We start from the raw sequence: 19,830 nt of genomic DNA on the forward strand, positions 1-19,830 counted from the left end.
ATTCTGTTTTCTCCAACATAGGTGTGTCCGGTCCACGGCGTCATCCTTACTTGTGGGAACCAATACCAAAGCTTTAGGACACGGATGAAGGGAGGGAGCAAATCATGTCACCTAAATGGAAGGCACCACGGCTTGCAAAACCTTTCTCCCAAAAATAGCCTCCGAAGAAGCAAAAGTATCAAATTTGTAAAATTTGGCAAAAGTCTGCAGTGAAGACCAAGTCGCTGCCTTACATATCTGGTCAACAGAAGCCTCGTTCTTGAAGGCCCATGTGGAAGCCACAGCCCTAGTGGAGTGAGCTGTGATTCTTTCAGGAGGCTGCCGTCCGGCAGTCTCATAAGCCAATCGGATAATGCTTTTAAGCCAAAAAGAAAGAGAGGTAGAAGTTGCTTTTTGACCTCTCCTTTTACCAGAATAAACAACAAACAAAGAAGATGTTTGTCTGAAATCTTTAGTAGCCTCTAAATAGAATTTTAGAGCACGGACTACGTCCAAATTGTGTAACAAACGTTCCTTCTTTGAAGCTGGATTCGGACACAAAGAAGGTACGACTATCTCCTGGTTAATATTTTTGTTGGAAACAACTTTCGGAAGAAAACCAGGCTTAGTACGCAAAACCACCTTATCTGCATGGAACACCAGATAGGGCGGAGAACACTGCAGAGCAGATAACTCTGAAACTCTTCTAGCAGAAGAAATTGCAACCAAAAACAAAACCTTCCAAGATAATAACTTAATATCTACGGAATGTAAGGGTTCAAACGGAACCCCTTGAAGAACTGAAAGAACTAGATTTAGACTCCAGGGAGGAGTCAAAGGTCTGTAAACAGGCTTGATTCTAACCAGAGCCTGAACAAACGCTTGAACGTCTGGCACAGCTGCCAGCCTTTTGTGAAGTAAAACAGATAAAGCAGAGATCTGTCCCTTCAGAGAACTTGCAGATAATCCTTTCTCCAAACCTTCTTGTAGAAAGGATAGAATCTTAGGAATTTTTATCTTGTTCCATGGGAATCCTTTAGATTCACACCAACAGATATATTTTTTCCATATTTTATGGTAAATTTTTCTAGTTACAGGCTTTCTGGCCTGAATCAGAGTATCTATTACAGAATCTGAAAACCCACGCTTTGATAAAATCAAGCGTTCAATCTCCAAGCCGTCAGTTGGAGGGAAACCAGATTCGGATGTTCGAATGGACCTTGAACAAGAAGGTCCTGTCTCAAAGGTAGCTTCCATGGTGGAGCCGATGACATATTCACCAGGTCTGCATACCAAGTCCTGCGTGGCCACGCAGGAGCTATCAAGATCACTGAAGCCCTCTCCTGATTGATCCTGGCTACCAGCCTGGGAATGAGAGGAAACGGTGGGAATACATAAGCTAGGTTGAAGGTCCAAGGTGCTACTAGTGCATCTACTAGAGTCGCCTTGGGATCCCTGGATCTGGACCCGTAGCAAGGAACCTTGAAGTTCTGACGAGAGGCCATCAGATCCATGTCTGGAATGCCCCATAATTGAGTTATTTGGGCAAAGATTTCCGGATGGAGTTCCCACTCCCCTGGATGGAATGTCTGACGACTCAGAAAATCCGCTTCCCAATTTTCCACTCCTGGGATGTGGATTGCAGATAAGTGGCAGGAGTGATCCTCCGCCCATTGAATTATCTTGGTCACTTCCTCCATCGCCAGGGAACTTCTTGTTCCCCCCTGATGGTTGATATATGCAACAGTCGTCATGTTGTCTGATTGAAACCTTATGAATTTGGCCTTTGCTAGTTGAGGCCAAGCCTTGAGAGCATTGAATATCGCTCTCAGTTCCAGAATGTTTATCGGGAGAAGAGATTCTTCCCGAGACCATAGACCCTGAGCTTTCAGGGGTTCCCAGACCGCGCCCCAGCCCACCAGACTGGCGTCGGTCGTGACAATGACCCACTCTGGTCTGCGGAAGCTCATTCCCTGTGACAGGTTGTCCAGGATCAGCCACCAATGGAGTGAATCTCTGGTCTTTTGATCTACTTGAATCGTCGGAGACAAGTCTGTATAATCCCCATTCCACTGTCTGAGCATGCACAGTTGTAATGGTCTTAGATGAATTCGTGCAAAAGGAACTATGTCCATTGCTGCAACCATCAATCCTATTACTTCCATGCACTGCGCTATGGAAGGACAAAGAACAGAATGAATTACTTGACAAGAGCTTAGAATTTTTGATTTTCTGACCTCTGTCAGAAAAATCCTCATTTCTAAGGAATCTATTATTGTTCCCAAGAAGGGAACTCTTGTTGACGGGGACAGAGAACTTTTTTCCTTGTTCACTTTCCATCCGTGAGATCTGAGAAAGGCTAGGACGATGTCCGTATGAGCCTTTGCTTTTGACAGAGACGACGCTTGAATCAGGATGTCGTCAAAGTAAGGTACTACTGCAATGCCCCTTGGCCTTAGAACCGCTAGAAGGGACCCTAGTACCTTTGTGAAAATTCTCGGAGCAGTGGCTAATCCGAATGGAAGTGCCACAAACTGGTAATGCTTGTCCAGAAAAGCGAACCTTAGGAACTGATGATGTTCCTTGTGGATAGGAATATGTAGGTACGCATCCTTTAAATCCACCGTGGTCATAAATTGACCTTCCTGGATGGTGGGAAGGATCGTTCGAATGGTTTCCATTTTGAACGATGGAACCCTGAGAAATTTGTTTAGGATCTTGAGATCTAAAATTGGTCTGAATGTTCCCTCTTTTTTGGGAACTATGAACAGGTTGGAGTAAAACCCCATCCCTTGGTTTGAAGATAATTGAGACCTGTGGAACCTTCCCCTTGGGGGTAGTTCCTTGAATTCTAGGAGATAACCTTGAGAAACTATTTCTAGTGCCCAAGGATCCTGAACATCTCTTGCCCAAGCCTGAGCAAAGAGAGAAAGTCTGCCCCCCACCAGATCCGGTCCCGGATCGGGGGCCATCCCTTCATGCTGTTTTGGTAGCAGTGGCAGGCTTCTTGGCCTGCTTACCCTTGTTCCAGCCTTGCATCGGTCTCCAGGCTGGTTTGGGTTGTGAAGTATTACCCTCTTGCTTAGAGGATGTAGAATTAGAGGCTGGTCCGTTTCTGCGAAAGGGACGAAAATTAGGCTTATTTTTAGCCTTAAAAGACCTATCCTGAGGGAGGGCGTGGCCCTTTCCCCCGGTGATGTCTGAAATAATCTCTTTCAAATCAGGACCAAACAGTGTTTTACCCTTGAAAGGGATGTTAAGCAATTTTGTCTTGGAAGACACATCCGCTGACCAAGACTTTAGCCAAAGCGCTCTGCGCGCCACGATAGCAAACCCTGAATTTTTCGCCGCTAATCTAGCTAATTGCAAAGCGGCATCTAAAATAAAAGAGTTAGCCAATTTAAGTGCTTGAACTCTGTCCATAACCTCCTCATACGAAGATTCTTTATTGAGCGACTTTTCTAGTTCTTCGAACCAGAAACACCCTGCCGTAGTGACAGGAACAATGCATGAAATTGGTTGTAGAAGGTAACCTTGCTGAACAAACATCTTTTTAAGCAAACCCTCTAATTTTTTATCCATAGGATCTTTGAAAGCACAACTATCTTCTATAGGGATAGTAGTGCGTTTGTTTAGAGTAGAAACCGCCCCCTCGACCTTGGGGACTGTCTGCCATAAGTCCTTTCTGGGGTCGACTATAGGAAATCATTTTTTAAATATAGGGGGAGGAACAAAAGGTATGCCGGGCCTTTCCCACTCCTTATTTACTATGTCCGCCACCCGCTTGGGTATAGGAAAAGCATCGGGGGGCACCGGAACCTCTAGGAACTTGTCCATCTTACATAATTTCTCTGGAATGACCAAATTGTCACAATCATCCAGAGTAGATAATACCTCCTTAAGCAGTGCGCGGAGATGTTCTAATTTAAATTTAAATGTTACAACATCAGGTTCAGCTTGTTGAGAAATTTTTCCTGAATCTGAAATTTCTCCCTCAGACAAAACCTCCCTCCTGGCCCCTTCAGATTGGTGTGAGGGTATGTCAGAACAGTTATCATCAGCGTCCTCTTGCTCTTCAGTGTTTAAAACAGAGCAATCGCGCTTTCTCTGATAAGTAGGCATTTTGGATAAAATGTTTGCAATAGAATTATCCATTACAGCCGTTAATTGTTGCATGGTAATAAGTATTGGCGCACTAGATGTACTAGGGGCCTCTTGTGTGGGCAAAACTGGTGTAGACACAGAAGGGGATGATGCAGTATCATGCATACTCCCCTCATTTGAGGAATCATCTTGGGCAATATCATTATCTGTGGCATCATTGTCCCTACTTTGTTTGGACACTATGGTACAATCATCACATAAATTTAAATGGGGAGAAACCTTGGTTTTCATACATATAGAACATCGCTTATCTGATGGTTCAGACATGTTAAACAGGCTTAAACTTGTCAACAAAGCACAAAAAACGTTTTAAAATAAAACCGTTACTGTCACTTTAAATTTTAAACTGAACACACTTTATTACTGAATATGTGAAAAAGTATGAAGGAATTGTTCAAAATTCACCAAAATTTCACCACAGTGTCTTAAAGCCTTAAAAGTATTGCACACAAAATTTGAAAGCTTTAACCCTTAAAATAACGGAACCGGAGCCGTTTTTACATTTAACCCCTATACAGTCCCAGGTATCTGCTTTGCTGAGACCCAACCAAGCCCAGAGGGGAATACGATACCAAATGACGCCTTCTATAAGCTTTTTCAGTGTTTCTTAGCTCCTCACACATGCATCTGCATGCCTTGCTCTCCAAAAACAACTGCGCATTAGTGGCGCGAAAATGAGGCTCTGCCTATGACTAGAAAAGGCCCCCATCTGAAAAAGGTGTCCAATACAGTGCCTGCCGTTTTTTTAAAACAATCCCCAAGATTATAATAACTATTTAGAGTTATAATCTGCAAAATATGCTTAGCAAAGTAATCGTTTTAGCCCAGAAAAATGTCTACCAGTTTTTTAAGCCCTTATGAAGCCCTTTATTCTTTTACTTAATCTAAGAAAATGGCTTACCGGTCCCCATTGGGGAAATGACAGCCTTCCAGCATTACATAGTCTTGTTAGAAATGTGGCCAGTCATACCTCAAGCAGAAAAGTCTGCCAACTGTTTCCCCCAACTGAAGTTACTTCATCTCAACAGTCCTGTGTGGAAACAGCCATCGATTTTAGTAACGTTTGCTAAAATCATCTTCCTCTTACAAACAGAAATCTTCATCTCTTTTCTGTTTCAGAGTAAATAGTACATACCAGCACTATTTTAAAATAACAAACACTTGATTGAAGGATAAAAACTACATTTAAACACCAAAAAACTCTTAACCATCTCCGTGGAGATGTTGCCTGTGCAACGGCAAAGAGAATGACTGGGGTAGGCGGAGCCTAGGAGGGATCATGTGACCAGCTTTGCTGGGCTCTTTGCCATTTCCTGTTGGGGAAGAGAATATCCCACAAGTAAGGATGACGCCGTGGACCGGACACACCTATGTTGGAGAAACTTGGGGCATATCTGCCTGTGAAAGAGTAGGCTCAGCAGCATTCAAGGAAAAAGAGTTTACACCCAAAGCTCTATTCAGTACAAAACTATACTGTTATTTGCTATTCTGGAAGCATAACATATTGTGTTAAATAACAGAAGTTGCTTGGGGCTGCATACGGGGAAAAATAAAGTTTTTATCTTCTGCTCACCCCTGTGATGGCGTCCCAAGGTAGAGGTACGTCACAGTTCCCTCATATCCAGTGAGTTCCAGGCTGTTACCCGGTTTGCCAGAAATTGCTGGAGTGTGCTCCTAAGGGATCCTGTGAGCTCTACAGCTCCATGGGAAGAAGCTGACGTTCCCCGCAGTGCGAGGTTATAACTTTAGGAGTGCCTGGTTTGCGGCCCACTCCTCCGGTCACATTGGGGTCAGAAAGTGCCTTAACATTCATAGGCACAGTGAATAAAAGGTCCGGCGGCTGTCCGGAGCGCTTCCCCTTCCAAGATCAGTTGCCCAAGCTGCACTAATCAACCCTGGGAGAGGGCTTAGCCGCTGCCGATTCCGGAGCTCTAGTGTGGTGCGGCCATTCAGTACGCCCACACGCTCCGCCCCTCCCCAGATCTACTCTTATGTTTCAGCACTGGTTTTGGCTTCCTACTAGTTTCCTCCAGTATCAGAGTTTCTATTGGTAAGTACTTTATTTTTTTATTTTATATCTGGCACTCTATAATCCTGTTATATATGTATATGACCTTGGGACAGTTATAATTTTTTTAGGTAATTTCCCTTTATTATTATAATGCTTAAAGGCATTTTGTGCATGTATATTTTAACACATTTTTTTCTGTGCATGCACTTTTTTTGATGCACGCATGTTGACGTACGTCGACATGATTGATGGTGTTCGTTTTGGCATTCACCTCCTGTCTTATGTACACTATTTAGATATCAGGTAAACTGTGTACTACCACATCTCTGCTTTTATCATTTTTGAATTTATACATTTTCATGAGTCATTTTAAGAAGAGGGAAAATGTTTACCTTTCTTTAAAGCTTTTTTTGCGATGGGGATATTAACGTTTAGCTGTATGCTTTTTTTCTGCACTTAACTTCTGTAAAAGTTCCTTGCAATGGAGCCTTTTGTCTCTGTTCCTAAATCTGCCTTAGATGCTGGGTCCTTTGAACACTTTTCTTCAGTGTTAAGTGTTTATATTGTTTTTAAGCTGAGGTTTTAATCTCAGGCTATTCTATGCAATAAATGTATTAATATTCTAATGCGTTCTGTTTGGGGTTTTTTTAAAGGAGAATCCTGCTGAATCCTGGAATCAAGTATGTTATACAGTCTTCTGTGTCTGAAATGTTGGTGGCCATGTCTCCTTCAATTAAGCGTAAAAGGTCCGGTAATAATTTACCTTATATTAGCTGTAAGCCCGCTATGGTAAGGGGTTTCTAGTTATCAAGCTGCTATGTCCTCAGAGGAAGAGGTTTGGTTCTGTTGCTGAGGGGTTTACCACTGATCCTGAATCTGAAATATATACTTATTCGTTTAAATTGAGCATATTTGTTCCCTTTTTTGTTTAAGAAACTTTATTTACTTTAGAGGTTAAGGTCCTAAAGTAGATGGGGATAAGCTGGTTTACTGCTTAAATCCTATGGTTAAATCCCTTGATATATTTCATATCCCTAATGTTGTCTCTGAGATTGTTCTAGAGATTCGGTTTAGCCTGGTATTTCTTTTTAATCCTTCTGCAACGTTTAAGAAAATGTGTATCCTTTTTTGGCTTCCAATGTTAAATTTTGGGAAACTATTTCTAAAATGGATGGGGCTATTTCTACTCTGACTTTACATACCTCTATTTCCTTTGGGAGTAAGACCCCTTCCAAAGGATTTTTTTTTTAAGCAGGTTATCTAGTTTAATCAGTAGTATCAATTGTTGAAATCGCTGCTGATTCTTTCTTTTGGTTTTATAATCTTTTTGAGCAGCCGTTCTGACAGCTGTTCACTTCTGTTAGTGAAGATTTTAAACCTTTTTGGCAAATGTGCTTATGCTTTCATTAAGTGTTATGTTAAAGCATGTCTTTAACAGTACTTTCTATGGCTTTTTTGGTTAAGTCTTGATTTGCTGATATGGTTTCTAAATCCAGATTTATCTCTTTCTTTTTAGGGAAAGATGTTATTTGGTTCTGTTTTGGATTTTATTATCTGTTATGTGAATGTAAAGGAGGTTAAGCTTTCAACAAAGAATTTGAATTCTGAAAGAAAAAAGCGCAAAGAGAGACTCAAGTGCAATAAATAACACAGACGCTGCTGCTCTTAAAAAAATGCACTTACAATGTTTATTAATAATAAAGCAGGTATAAAACAGTTTTCTCCTTCAAGGTAATTAATCCAAATACTCAGCTGCTCCGGTCTGTTTTCACAGCCTTACAATGTCCGCTCCCTTCTGATGTCCACCGGAACTTTCAGTGTAGGGGAAATCCTTGTTGATGGGGCTACGGTAGCCCTGAGAGTCCAAAAAGCAGAGTGTTCTATTCTTAGAACTACGGCTCCTCTGCAGATCCAAAATTCAGTCCTGTGGTACCTCTACGCGTTTCTTCTGCTATCGTGCAGACTTTCTCAAGAGGATGAAGAGTCTAATGCTGAGTGGATTCAATATCCATCCCAATAAAAACCCTCATAGTAAATCCTATTGGTTGAAATTTCCTCTGTGTAATATGGGTAAGAAATGCTCACTGGGTCCTAGAGACCAAGTTATAAAATGCTACGTTCCTTTTGCACATAACAAATAATGTGTACAGTTAATTACAACACATCTATAGTTAATAAAAGCAAAAGACAAGGGACAATTATTTTGCACAAAAAATTATAACAATAATACAAAACTCCTACCACTAGGTAAAATTTAATAAAGCAAAAAATATATTAAAAGTTGATACAACGTGTGTTAATGCATATACTAAAAATCCCTGCAAACTAAACAATATTCATCTATGTATACTTAATATCTACACATCCAAAATTAGTATATGTTGCAATCCCAAAAAACAAATAATTAACCCAACAAATGTAACAACAATACTCTGATCCTACAACTAGGTTTAATTCGATGAAGCAAATATAATTAAAAATTAAAACAAGATATATTTATGCGCATATCCTTGCAGCTTAAGCAAGATTCATCTCTATATATGATGAGCATTCACAATCTGGAAAACACATTTTTATTCTCTATGTATATATATGTGTATACCTTTCCTACTAAAAAGGAGTGATTTAATCCTAAGTATCCAAGTTGATCTGGAGTATAGAGGGATGGATCTACAAAAATGTGTTTAGAAAATTTGATAGTATGTACACTGTCATCTCTATTTAGGTATCATCCAATTAATTCTATACAATTATTAAAGGTTGTTTAAAATTTATTTAAAAGTTGTTTAAAATGGAAGGGAAAAGAGGAGGAAATAATTATTATATAAACAAGAATTATTAAAGGAACCTTAAGAATATCTAAAAAATGTCAGATTTTTTTATATATTAATTACATAAAAGCTGCTATGTCAATGTCTATGTTTAATCCTTTTGGATGTAAACTATTGAGCTTTTGGATCCAAAAAGTTTCTTGTTTTCTTAGGCTCATCAACCTATTGCTACAACTCTTAGGTATCCAATCAATTGCTTGAATTTTTAGAGACCTAGAGTCTCCCCCATGATGTTCCAGAAAATGTAATGGTACACTGTGATTAACTACTTTCTCTTTTATATTATATAGATGTTCTGTCAGTCTACTTCTTATCTTTCTTTTGGTGCGCCCTACATAAATTTTATTACACCCACAAGTTAGGAGGTACACTACATATGTGGTGTCACATGTACACCTACTCTTGATATTAAAAGACTTAATGCCTTCGCTGTCTTTAAAATGACTATCCTTATTGATATGTTTACACATACTGCAAATTTTCTTTCCACACTTGTATGTGCCTGGTTTTAGACTCAGCCAATTACTCTTCCTATCAATTTCTGTTATTTCCAACTTCCTCAATTTACTGGGAGCTAGCAGATTTTTCAAACTTCTCCCTTTCTTAAAAGTAAACACAGGTTCTTCTGTCAAGATAGGGGCCAGTACAGGGTCCGTCTTAAGAACTCCCCAATGTTTTTTAATTACATTCTTGATGATCTTATGACCCTCGTTGTAAGTAGTAATAAACCTTAAAGTATCCTTATTATCTTGAGTTGATTTATCCTTTTTAGGTTTTAAAATAGAGTCTCTATCAGTTTCTTGTGCCCTATTATATGCTTGTTCTATTGTATTTCTGTTATAGCCCTTTTCTATGAACTTAGTACTCATATGTTCAGCCTCTTTTTTAAACATCTCTATATCTGTACAGTTACGTCTGAGTCTTAAGAACTGCCCATAAGGCACATTGTCTTTCCACCTCTTAAGGTGGGCACTTCCATTGTCTATGTAACTATTTCTATCAGTAGGTTTACTAAAATTACTCACCGCTGTTTTTAAGTTGGCATCTACATATAACCAAAGGTCTAAAAATTCAATTCTTGTTCGTGAATGTTTACCTGTAAAATTTAAGTTAAAATCATTATTGTTCATATGTGTTAAAAAGCTATTAATCAATGATTCGTCACCCTCCCAGAGGATGATTACGTCATCTATGTAACGATAATATTTTATAATGTTGTTTATAAACGGATTATTGTTCCAAACCTTCTCAATTTCAAATCTGTGCATATAAATATTAGCATAAATATTAGCATACGATGGGGCAAATGTAGTCCCCATCGCTGTTCCTTTGACCTGTTTATAGAACACATTTTCAAAAATAAAATAATTGTGCTCTAAGATAAATCTCGTGCAATCTAGGATAAAGTTTAATTGCTCTGCTGAAAATTTCCAATTCAACAGTTCCATTTCAAGGGCCTTCAATCCTTTCTCATGGGGGATAGAGGTATAAAGCGCAGACACATCGCACGTTACCCAACAATAATTTTCTTTCCAGTTTAAACCTTCAAATATATTGATGGTTTGTGTGGTGTCCTTGATATATGATTTAGTATTCTTGACTATTGGTTGTAGATAAAAATCAATATATTTAGAAACTTTATCGCTCAGGGAATCAATCCCTGAGATTATAGGTCTCCCAGGTGGCTTATGTATATCTTTATGCACCTTTGGCAGGTGGTAGAATATGGGGATCCTAGGTTCATTTTCCTGTAAGTATCTAAACTCATCATTATCAAGGACTCCTTCTGTTTTTGCTAGCACTAATATTTTATTAAGCTTATTTTGGTATTGTTTCGTGGGATTCCCATTGATAACTTGGTATGTGTCTTTTAAATATCATATAATTGTATACAGGTTTTTATCTATTTTTTAGAAATTATACATGTGGTTGTAAGAATTGACATTAGTGTTTTTATTATATTTAAAGAGGGTGTTAGCGCCACTGTCATTTATTTTCTGTGTGTGTTATTTTTTCAACAAAGAATACCAAGAGAATAAAGCACATTTGATGATAAAAGCATGTCTTATCTGAATCGTGAAAGTTTAAGTTTGACTAGACTGTCCCTTTAAAATTGCATGTCCTATCTGAATCGTGAAAGTTTAATTTTGACTAGACTGGTTCAGGACTTGTAAACATTGCATGTAACATGAGAACATTTGCAACCAGTAAGAGCAACAAAAAGAAAATATAATATACATTACATCAATGAATAAGAATATAGAAGCTGTAAACATTGTATTGTACAGGTATATATGTGAGTACCAGCATAAATAATGTGCAGCATATTTGCACTAGAGTGTCTTGTGTTTAGTAAAACTACTAAATATGCCCTGCTGTCTCGGCTGCTGACATCACGTGTCATAGTATAGGAGATTAATATCTCATCATATGTCATGTTTAGGATTCAATGTAATTAAGTCGATATAAGCATGAGGATAGATGCTCTCTATGCTAAATGTAAATATCTATTGGGGAGCAGGTGTCATATACACAAATATATATAGATATACTCGGGCGACTGCATAGCATTTATATGCCCATCTGAACTTAGGTAGTATAAAATCCAAAGGTTATTAAGCTCAGTATGATCACATACACTTGTAAAACATAAAAATATGTAATTAAGGCACCCAAGTGATCTGGTTAGCTGTCACAGCGATATTTACATCAGGATATAAGGCTTCATAGAGGCTTCAGAGCTGTTTCTTCTAACAACCATGTACTTATAGGTAACACACAGAAAACGATGCAGAACACAAACTTAGGTGTACAGCGCACTGTGGTAAAAGAACTGTAGTGTTAGCCTTATTTAGCGTACATATTATAGTCTGTTTCAAGTCTAGAATATAATGTCCATGACTTGGCAGACTAACCAACTCCAGATCTTCTATCCCTTTGTGCTTGAATCAGGAGTTCTGTTAGGGGTGGAAAACATTGGAATTATCCCACACCCCTTCGGGGGGGGGGGGGGAGACAATATTCTTTGTAGTATTTGTCCAAAACAGAATTTATGCTTACCTGATAAATTACTTTCTCCAACGGTGTGTCCGGTCCACGGCGTCATCCATTACTTGTGGGAAATATTCTCCCCCACAGGGAAAGGCAAGGAGAGCACACAGCAAGAGCTGTCCATATAGCTCCCCCTCTGGCTCCGCCCCCCAGTCATTCAACCGACGGTTAGGAGAAAAAGGAGAAACTATAGGGTGCCGTGGTGACTGTAGTGTACAAAGAAAAAAAAAATTCAACCTGATTAGGAAACCAGGGCGGGCCGTGGACCGGACACACCGTTGGAGAAAGTAATTTATCAGGTAAGCATAAATTCTGTTTTCTCCAACATTGGTGTGTCCGGTCCACGGCGTCATCCATTACTTGTGGGAACCAATACCAAAGCTTTAGGACACGGATGAAGGGAGGGAGCAAATCAGGTTACCTAAATGGAAGGCACCACGGCTTGCAAAACCTTTCTCCCAAAAATAGCCTCCGAAGAAGCATAAGTATCAAATTTGTAGAATTTGGCAAAAGTGTGCAGAGAGGACCAAGTCGCTGCCTTACATATCTGATCAACAGAAGCCTCGTTCTTGTAGGCCCAAGTGGAAGCCACAGCCCTAGTAAAGTGAGCTGTGATTCGGTCAGGAGGTTGCCGTCCGGCAGTCTCATAAGCCAATCGGATAATGCTTTTCAGCCAGAAAGAGAGAGAGGTAGCAGTAGCTTTTTGACCTCTCCTCTTACCAGAGTAAACGACAAACAAAGATGAGGTTTGTCTAAAATCTTTTGTTGCTTCTAAGTAGAACTTTAAAGCACGAACAACATCTAAATTGTGTAATAAACGTTCCTTCTTTGAAACTGGATTCGGACACAGAGAAGGAACAACTATTTCCTGGTTAATATTCTTGTTGGAAACAACTTTTGGAAGAAAACCAGGCTTAGTACGCAAAACAACCTTATCTGAATGGAAAACCAGATAGGTTGGATTACATTGCAAAGCAGATAATTCAGAAACTCTTCTAGCAGAAGAAATAGCAACCAAAAACAGAACTTTCCAAGATAATAACTTAATATCTATGGAATGTAAAGGTTCAAACGGAACCCCTTGAAGAACTGAAAGAACTAAATTTAGACTCCAAGGAGGAGTCATGGGTCTGTAAACAGGCTTGATTCTAACCAAAGCCTGAACAAAAGCTTGTACATCTGGCACAGCTGCCAGTCGTTTGTGTAACAAGACAGATAAAGCAGAAATCTGTCCTTTTAGAGAACTAGCTGACAACCCTTTATCCAAACCTTCTTGGAGAAAGGAGAGAATCTTTGGAATTTTAATCTTACTCCAGGAGAATCCCTTGGATTCACACCAGCAGATATATTTTTTCCATATATGGTAAATCTTTCTAGTCACAGGTTTTCTGGCTTGGACCAGAGTATCTATCACAGAATTCGAAAACCCACGCTTGGATAAAATCAAGCATTCAATTTCCAAGCAGTCAGCTGCAGAGAAACTAGATTTGGATGTTCGAATGGACCTTGTACTAGAAGATCCTGTCTCAAAGGTAGCTTCCATGGTGGAGCCGATGGCATATTTACCAGGTCTGCATACCAAGTCCTGCGTGGCCACGCAGGAGCTATCAGAATCACTGAGGCCTTCTCCTGTTTGATCCTGGCTATGAGCCTGGGAAGGAGAGGAAACGGTGGAAACACATACGCTAGGTTGAACGACCAAGGCGCCACTAATGCATCCACTAGAGTCGCCTTGGGATCCCTGGATCTGGACCTGTAGCAAGGAATCTTGAAGTTCTGACGGGACGCCATTAGATCCATGTCTGGAATGCCCCATAATTGGGTTAACTGAGCAAAGACCTCCGGGTGGAGTTCCCACTCCCCCGGATGGAAAATCTGACGACTCAAAAAGTCCGCCTCCCAGTTGTCTACTCCTGGGATGTGAATAGCAGATAGATGGCAGGAGTGATTCTCTGCCCATTGGATAATCTTGGTTACTTCCTTCATCGCTAGGGAACTCTTTGTTCCCCCCTGATGATTGATGTACGCAACAGTCGTTATGTTGTCCAACTGAAATCTTATGAACCTGGCTTCCGCTAGCTGAGGCCAAGCCAGGAGCGTATAGAATATTGCTCTTAGTTCCAAAATGTTTATCGGGAGAAGCGACTCTTCCCGAGACCATAGGCCCTGAGCTTTCAGGGAGTCCCAGACCGCGCCCCACCCCAAGAGGCTGGCGTCGGTCGTGACGATGACCCACTCCGGTCTGCGGAAACTCATTCCCTGAGACAGGTGATCCTGGGTCAACCACCAGAGAAGTGAGTCCCTGGTTACCTGGTCTACTTGAATTTGGGGAGACAAGTCTGTATAGTCCACATTCCACTGATTGAGCATGCACAGCTGTAATGGTCTTAGATGAATCCGAGCAAAAGGAACGACGTCCATTGCTGCGACCATTAGTCCTATTACTTCCATGCACTGAGCTATTGAGGGTTGAGGAATAGAATGAAGAACTCGACAAACGTTTAGAAGCTTTAGCTTTCTGACTTCTGTCAGGAAGATCTTCATTTCCACAGAATCTATTATTGTTCCCAGAAAAGGAACCCTTGTGGACGGTGACAGTGAACTCTTTTCTATGTTCACCTTCCACCCGTGAGATCTGAGAAAAGCCAACACAATGTCTGTGTGGGCCCTTGCTTTGGAAAGAGACGACGCTTGGATTAGGATGTCGTCTAGATAAGGTGCTACAGCGATGCCCCTCGGCCTTAGGACCGCTAGAAGGGACCCTAGCACCTTTGTGAAAATTCTGGGAGCGGTGGCTAAACCGAATGGAAGAGCCACGAACTGGTAATGTTTGTCCAGAAAGGCGAACCTCAGGAACTGATGATGAGTTTTGTGGATTGGAATATGCAGATACGCATCCTTTACATCCACGGTAGTCAAATATTGACCCTGCTGGATTGTCGGCAAGATTGTCCGAATGGTTTCCATTTTGAAGGATGGAACACTGAGGAACTTGTTTAATATCTTTAAATCCAGAATTGGCCTGAAAGTTCCCTCTTTTTTGGGAACCACAAACAGGTTTGAGTAAAAACCTAGACCTTGTTCCCCGGAGGGGACTGGGTTTATCACTCCCATCTTTGATAGGTCTCTTACACAATGTAAGAATGCCTGTTTCTTTATCTGGTCTGAAGATAAGCGAGACAGGTGGAACCTTCCCCTTGGTGGAAGTCCCTTGAACTCTAGCAGGTATCCCTTGGAGACTATCTCTAGTGCCCAGGGATCCGGAACATCTCTTGCCCAAGCCTGAGCGAAGAGAGATAGTCTGCCCCCTACCAGATCCGGTCCCGGATCGGGGCTACCCCTTCATGCTGTCTTGGTAGCAGCAGCAGGTTTCTTGGTCTGTTTACCCTTGTTCCAGCCTTGCATGGGCTTCCAAGCGGGTTTGGGCTGGGCCGTGTTACCTTCTTATCTAGCGGCAGTGGAGTTATTAGCCGGTCCGTTCCTGAAATTGCGAAAGGAACGAAAATTAGACTTGTTCTTAGCCTTAAAAGGCCTATCCTGTGGGAGGGCATGGCCCTTACCCCCAGTGATGTCTGAAATAATTTCCTTCAATTCCGGCCCAAAAAGGGTCTTACCCTTGAAAGGAATATTAAGTAACTTAGTCTTGGACGACACATCTGCCGACCAGGATTTCAGCCAAAGCGCCCTCCGCGCTACTATAGCAAAACCTGAGTTTTTCGCCGCCAATTTCGTTATTTGAAAGGCGGCATCCAATATAAAGGAATTAGCTAATTTTAATGCGTGAATTCTGTCCATGACTTCTTCATAGGAAGTCTCTTTCTGGAGCGACCTTTCTAGTTCCTCGAACCAAAAGGACGCAGCTGAAGTGACAGTAATAACACACGTAGCTGGTTTGAAGGATGAACCCTTGCTGAACAAAAATCTTTTTAAGCAATCCTTCCAATTTTTTATCCATAGGATCTTTGAAAGCGCAGCTGTCCTCTATAGGAATAGTGGTGTGCTTCGCTAGTGTTGAAACAGCTCCCTCAACCTTCGGGACCGTCTGCCATGCGTCCCTTCTAGGGTCTACTATGGGAAACATTTTCTTAAATATAGGAGGTGGGGCAAAGGGTACACCTGGCTTCTCCCACTCCTTTTCCACTATGTTCGCTACCCTTTTGGGTATTGGAAAAGCGTCGTCGTGCACTGGGACCTCTAAAAATTTGTCCAATTTGCACAACTTCTCTGGTACTACCATAGAATCACAGTCATCCAGAGTAGCTAATACCTCCTTTAGCAAAGCGCGGAGATGTTCTAGCTTAAACTTAAATGCTACTATATCAGGTTCTGCCTGTTGAGAAATTTTTCCTGAGTCTGAAATTTCACCCTCAGACAGCCCTTCCCTCACAGCCAATTCCGATTGATGTGAGGGTAAAATAGATAAAGCATCGTCAGCGTCTGATTGTTCATCCCTTTTATCTGTATTTAAAGCTGAACAATCACGCTTTCTCTGAAATGCTGGCAGTTTGGATACAAGATTTGCTATAGAATTATCCACTACTGCTGTTAATTGTTGCATAAAAATAAGCACTGGCGCGCTAGGTGTCGCCTGCGCGGGCAAAGCTGGTGTAGACACAGAAGGAGAGGATGTAGAACTATCCCCACTACCTTCATTAGATAAATCATCTTGGGCAACATTATGAAATATAACAGAGCTGTCCTCATTTTGTTTGGACGCTATGGCACAATTATCACAAACACTCGAAGGGGGAACCACATTTGTCTCTACACACACAGAACATAGGTTATCTGATGGCACAGACATGTTAAACAGATTTAGGCAGGCAAACAATGCAATAAAAACTATTTTAAACAAAAACGTTACTGTCTCTTTAAATAATAAAATGACACACTTTATTTCTGAATGTTCAAAAAACTATGAAGGCAATATCCGATTTTTCTGAAATTTGGACCCCAGTGTCTTAATGCTTAGAAAGTATTGCACAGCAAATATAGAGACTCTAGCTCTTAAAACAAGCAAACCGGAGCTAATTGTTGGATTTAACCGTTTTTATACACCACAATCCCTGCTTACAGCATTGCTGCAGCTTTTACCTTTCTTAGGGGTCAATCATCCACAGAAATAAGCCTTCTGGAGTCACTTTCTGAGCCACAGGACCCTCTCACATGGAACTGCATGCACTGCCTTGAAATTAACTGAAGTGCCAAAATGAGGCCTCCTCCCTCAGTACACTAGAGTGAAGGGGCCTTCCTGACTAGATTTAGGTGTCTAAAGCAAGCCAGATCAATAAAAAACGTCCCCAAGTGTATATGAGCTTATAAAACATTTCAATTGCCATCATATTGTAATAAAAAACAATCAGTGTCTACCAGCATAAAAATCAAAAAGGGGAAGCCTGTTATCTTTTTTGCTGAGGTGAAAGAAAAATGGCTTACCGTTTTCCCTGAGGGGAAAAATGACTAGCATTAGCCTGTGTTGTTAGAAGGAGACTATCATCACTTTTCTGTTGTAGAGTAAATAGTACAAGCCAGCACTATTTTAAAATAACAAACTCTTGATAGAAGAATAAAAAACTACAACTAACACCACAAACTCCTCAACATCCCCGTGGAGATGCTACTTGTTCAGAGCGGCAAGGAGAATGACTAGGGGGCGGAGCCAGAGGGGGAGCTATATGGACAGCTCTTGCTGTGTGCTCTCCTTGCCTTTCCCTGTGGGGGAGAATATTTCCCACAAGTAATGGATGACGCTGTGGACCGGACACACCAATGTTGGAGAAAACAAGTTCTTCCAATTAGGTTGATTAGATGCCAGTACCTATTGCTGCAGTTCTCCTTGTAGTAGCCCACAAACGGCAAGGCCTGTAAGGGTGTGGTGTGCAACTGCATTGAGATCCAAGTAAGCCAATCAGGGATCCTGTTAAAGAGGTTAAGAGCCAACAATTTCACTGAACTGTCCTCTAGATCCTCAACCGCCAACCTCACTGTAAAGTCAGCATTATCCTTACTAATTCTAGGGTATGTAAGCATTCCATTTGTTTTTTCCACTAGAGGCTCAGTGTCTAGGTGTCTCCTGTTGAATTAGACAATTAAGCTGTTAAGTGCCATGCGCTGGGGCCCCAAAGCGCTACCACACTCCTGCAAGTCACCAGTAGAACCTAAAATGAAATCCTCAATGAAGGCTACAGGAGGCCGAGGGTAGAAAGCAGCCTTTATAACTTACTCAAAAGCCATTTGGTGCGCATCTAATAAAGCGCTAATTTGCCATATTGAGCTTGACAGGAGTAAAAATGTAAGTTGTTTTGTCCACCAAGTGGTTTCTAGCAAGAGGCCAAGAAGTGCACCGTCTAGGCATGTGTCAAAGGCTGCAGCCTCAGATGTAGTAAGAGAATACTGATATCGGCAAAGCTTATATGTCCCACTGTCAGGTGGAGTAGCTGTGAGGAATGGCTGGAGGTGTAGTGGGAGGCAGCTAGGAGATGTTGGGCCGCTAGGATGATATACCTCAAAATATTCTAGTAAAATGTGACCCTGTAGCAGGCTTACTTCCTTCTTGCCCTGGGAGTGCTGGTGACTTATTTTGCCGCTATAGCAGGCTGCTCTCTAGGAGGTATCCAATTCGGCAGAGTAGTGGGTCAGCGTTTCAGTCACGGCATGCACCATTCCACTACAAATATTGTTTAAATAGTTGCGGCATAAGCGGTGAGTGATCAGATGGCACACTGTTTCTATTTATGTGTACCGAATTGTGTTGGTCTCATAGTGGTGCGTCTGATGTCACTCATGGGGAGTTCAATGCCGTTGTTCAGTCAATATTGCCGCTCCCCGATGGCGTCTGCAGATGAAGTCCCGTTATCACAGGGTATGACTCTGTTTTCCAAGTATCTTCTGGAGTTGCAGTTGGTTAGGTCAAATCCCCAAGAATTCCGCCACACTTTGGGATCATTGTGGGTTGAATTTAGCGGTCGATTAGGTTGATGAGCATAGTATATGTACGGAGCTACAGTAGTTTGCAACCGCTCAGTAAAAGAGCTGGCTCTGGCCTTTTAATTTGACTTGGTGTTTGCACCAGGGAGAGTGTCAAATGTACCTATTATCACTGAAAAGGGAGAAGACTGAAATACAGTGAAATTATATCAATTTGTATTGTAGCGGTACTGTACTGTGCAAACGTTTTAGACAGGCGTGAAAAAAATGCTGTAAAGTAATAATGCTTTCAAAATAGAAATGTTAATAGTTTATTTTTATCAATTAACAAAATGCAAAGTAAGTGAACAGAAGAAAAATCTAAATCAAATCAATAATTGGTGTGACTTCTCTTTAAAAACAGCATCAATTCTTCTAAATACACTTGCACACAGTTTTTTTTTTTAATGAACTCAGTAGGAAGCCTGTTCCAAACATCTTGGATAACGAACTACAGTTATTCCGTGGATGTAGGCAGCCTTGGTTACTTCTGTCTCTTCATGTAATCTGACCGCTGCTCCATAACCTGTCTGCCTGCTCTGAGGCGGCGGACAGAAATCAACCCGATCGAATACGATCGTGTTGATTGGCCGCAAATCTGCAGGGGGCAGCATTGCACCAGCAGGTTACAAGAACTGCTGGTGCAATGATAAATGCAGAGAGCGTATGCTGTCGGCATTTATCGATGTGCAGCGGACATGATCCGCAATATCAGATCATGTCTGCTCGCACAATAATAAATAGGCGCCCAGGGCTCTGTGGGGACCATACCATCACTTCCAGGACTTCTTGTTCTACATTACACTGAAGATAGTTCTTAACGACTTT

This window comes from Bombina bombina, chromosome 2 (genome assembly GCF_027579735.1).
Source record: "Bombina bombina isolate aBomBom1 chromosome 2, aBomBom1.pri, whole genome shotgun sequence".
Taxonomy (NCBI): domain Eukaryota; kingdom Metazoa; phylum Chordata; class Amphibia; order Anura; family Bombinatoridae; genus Bombina; species Bombina bombina.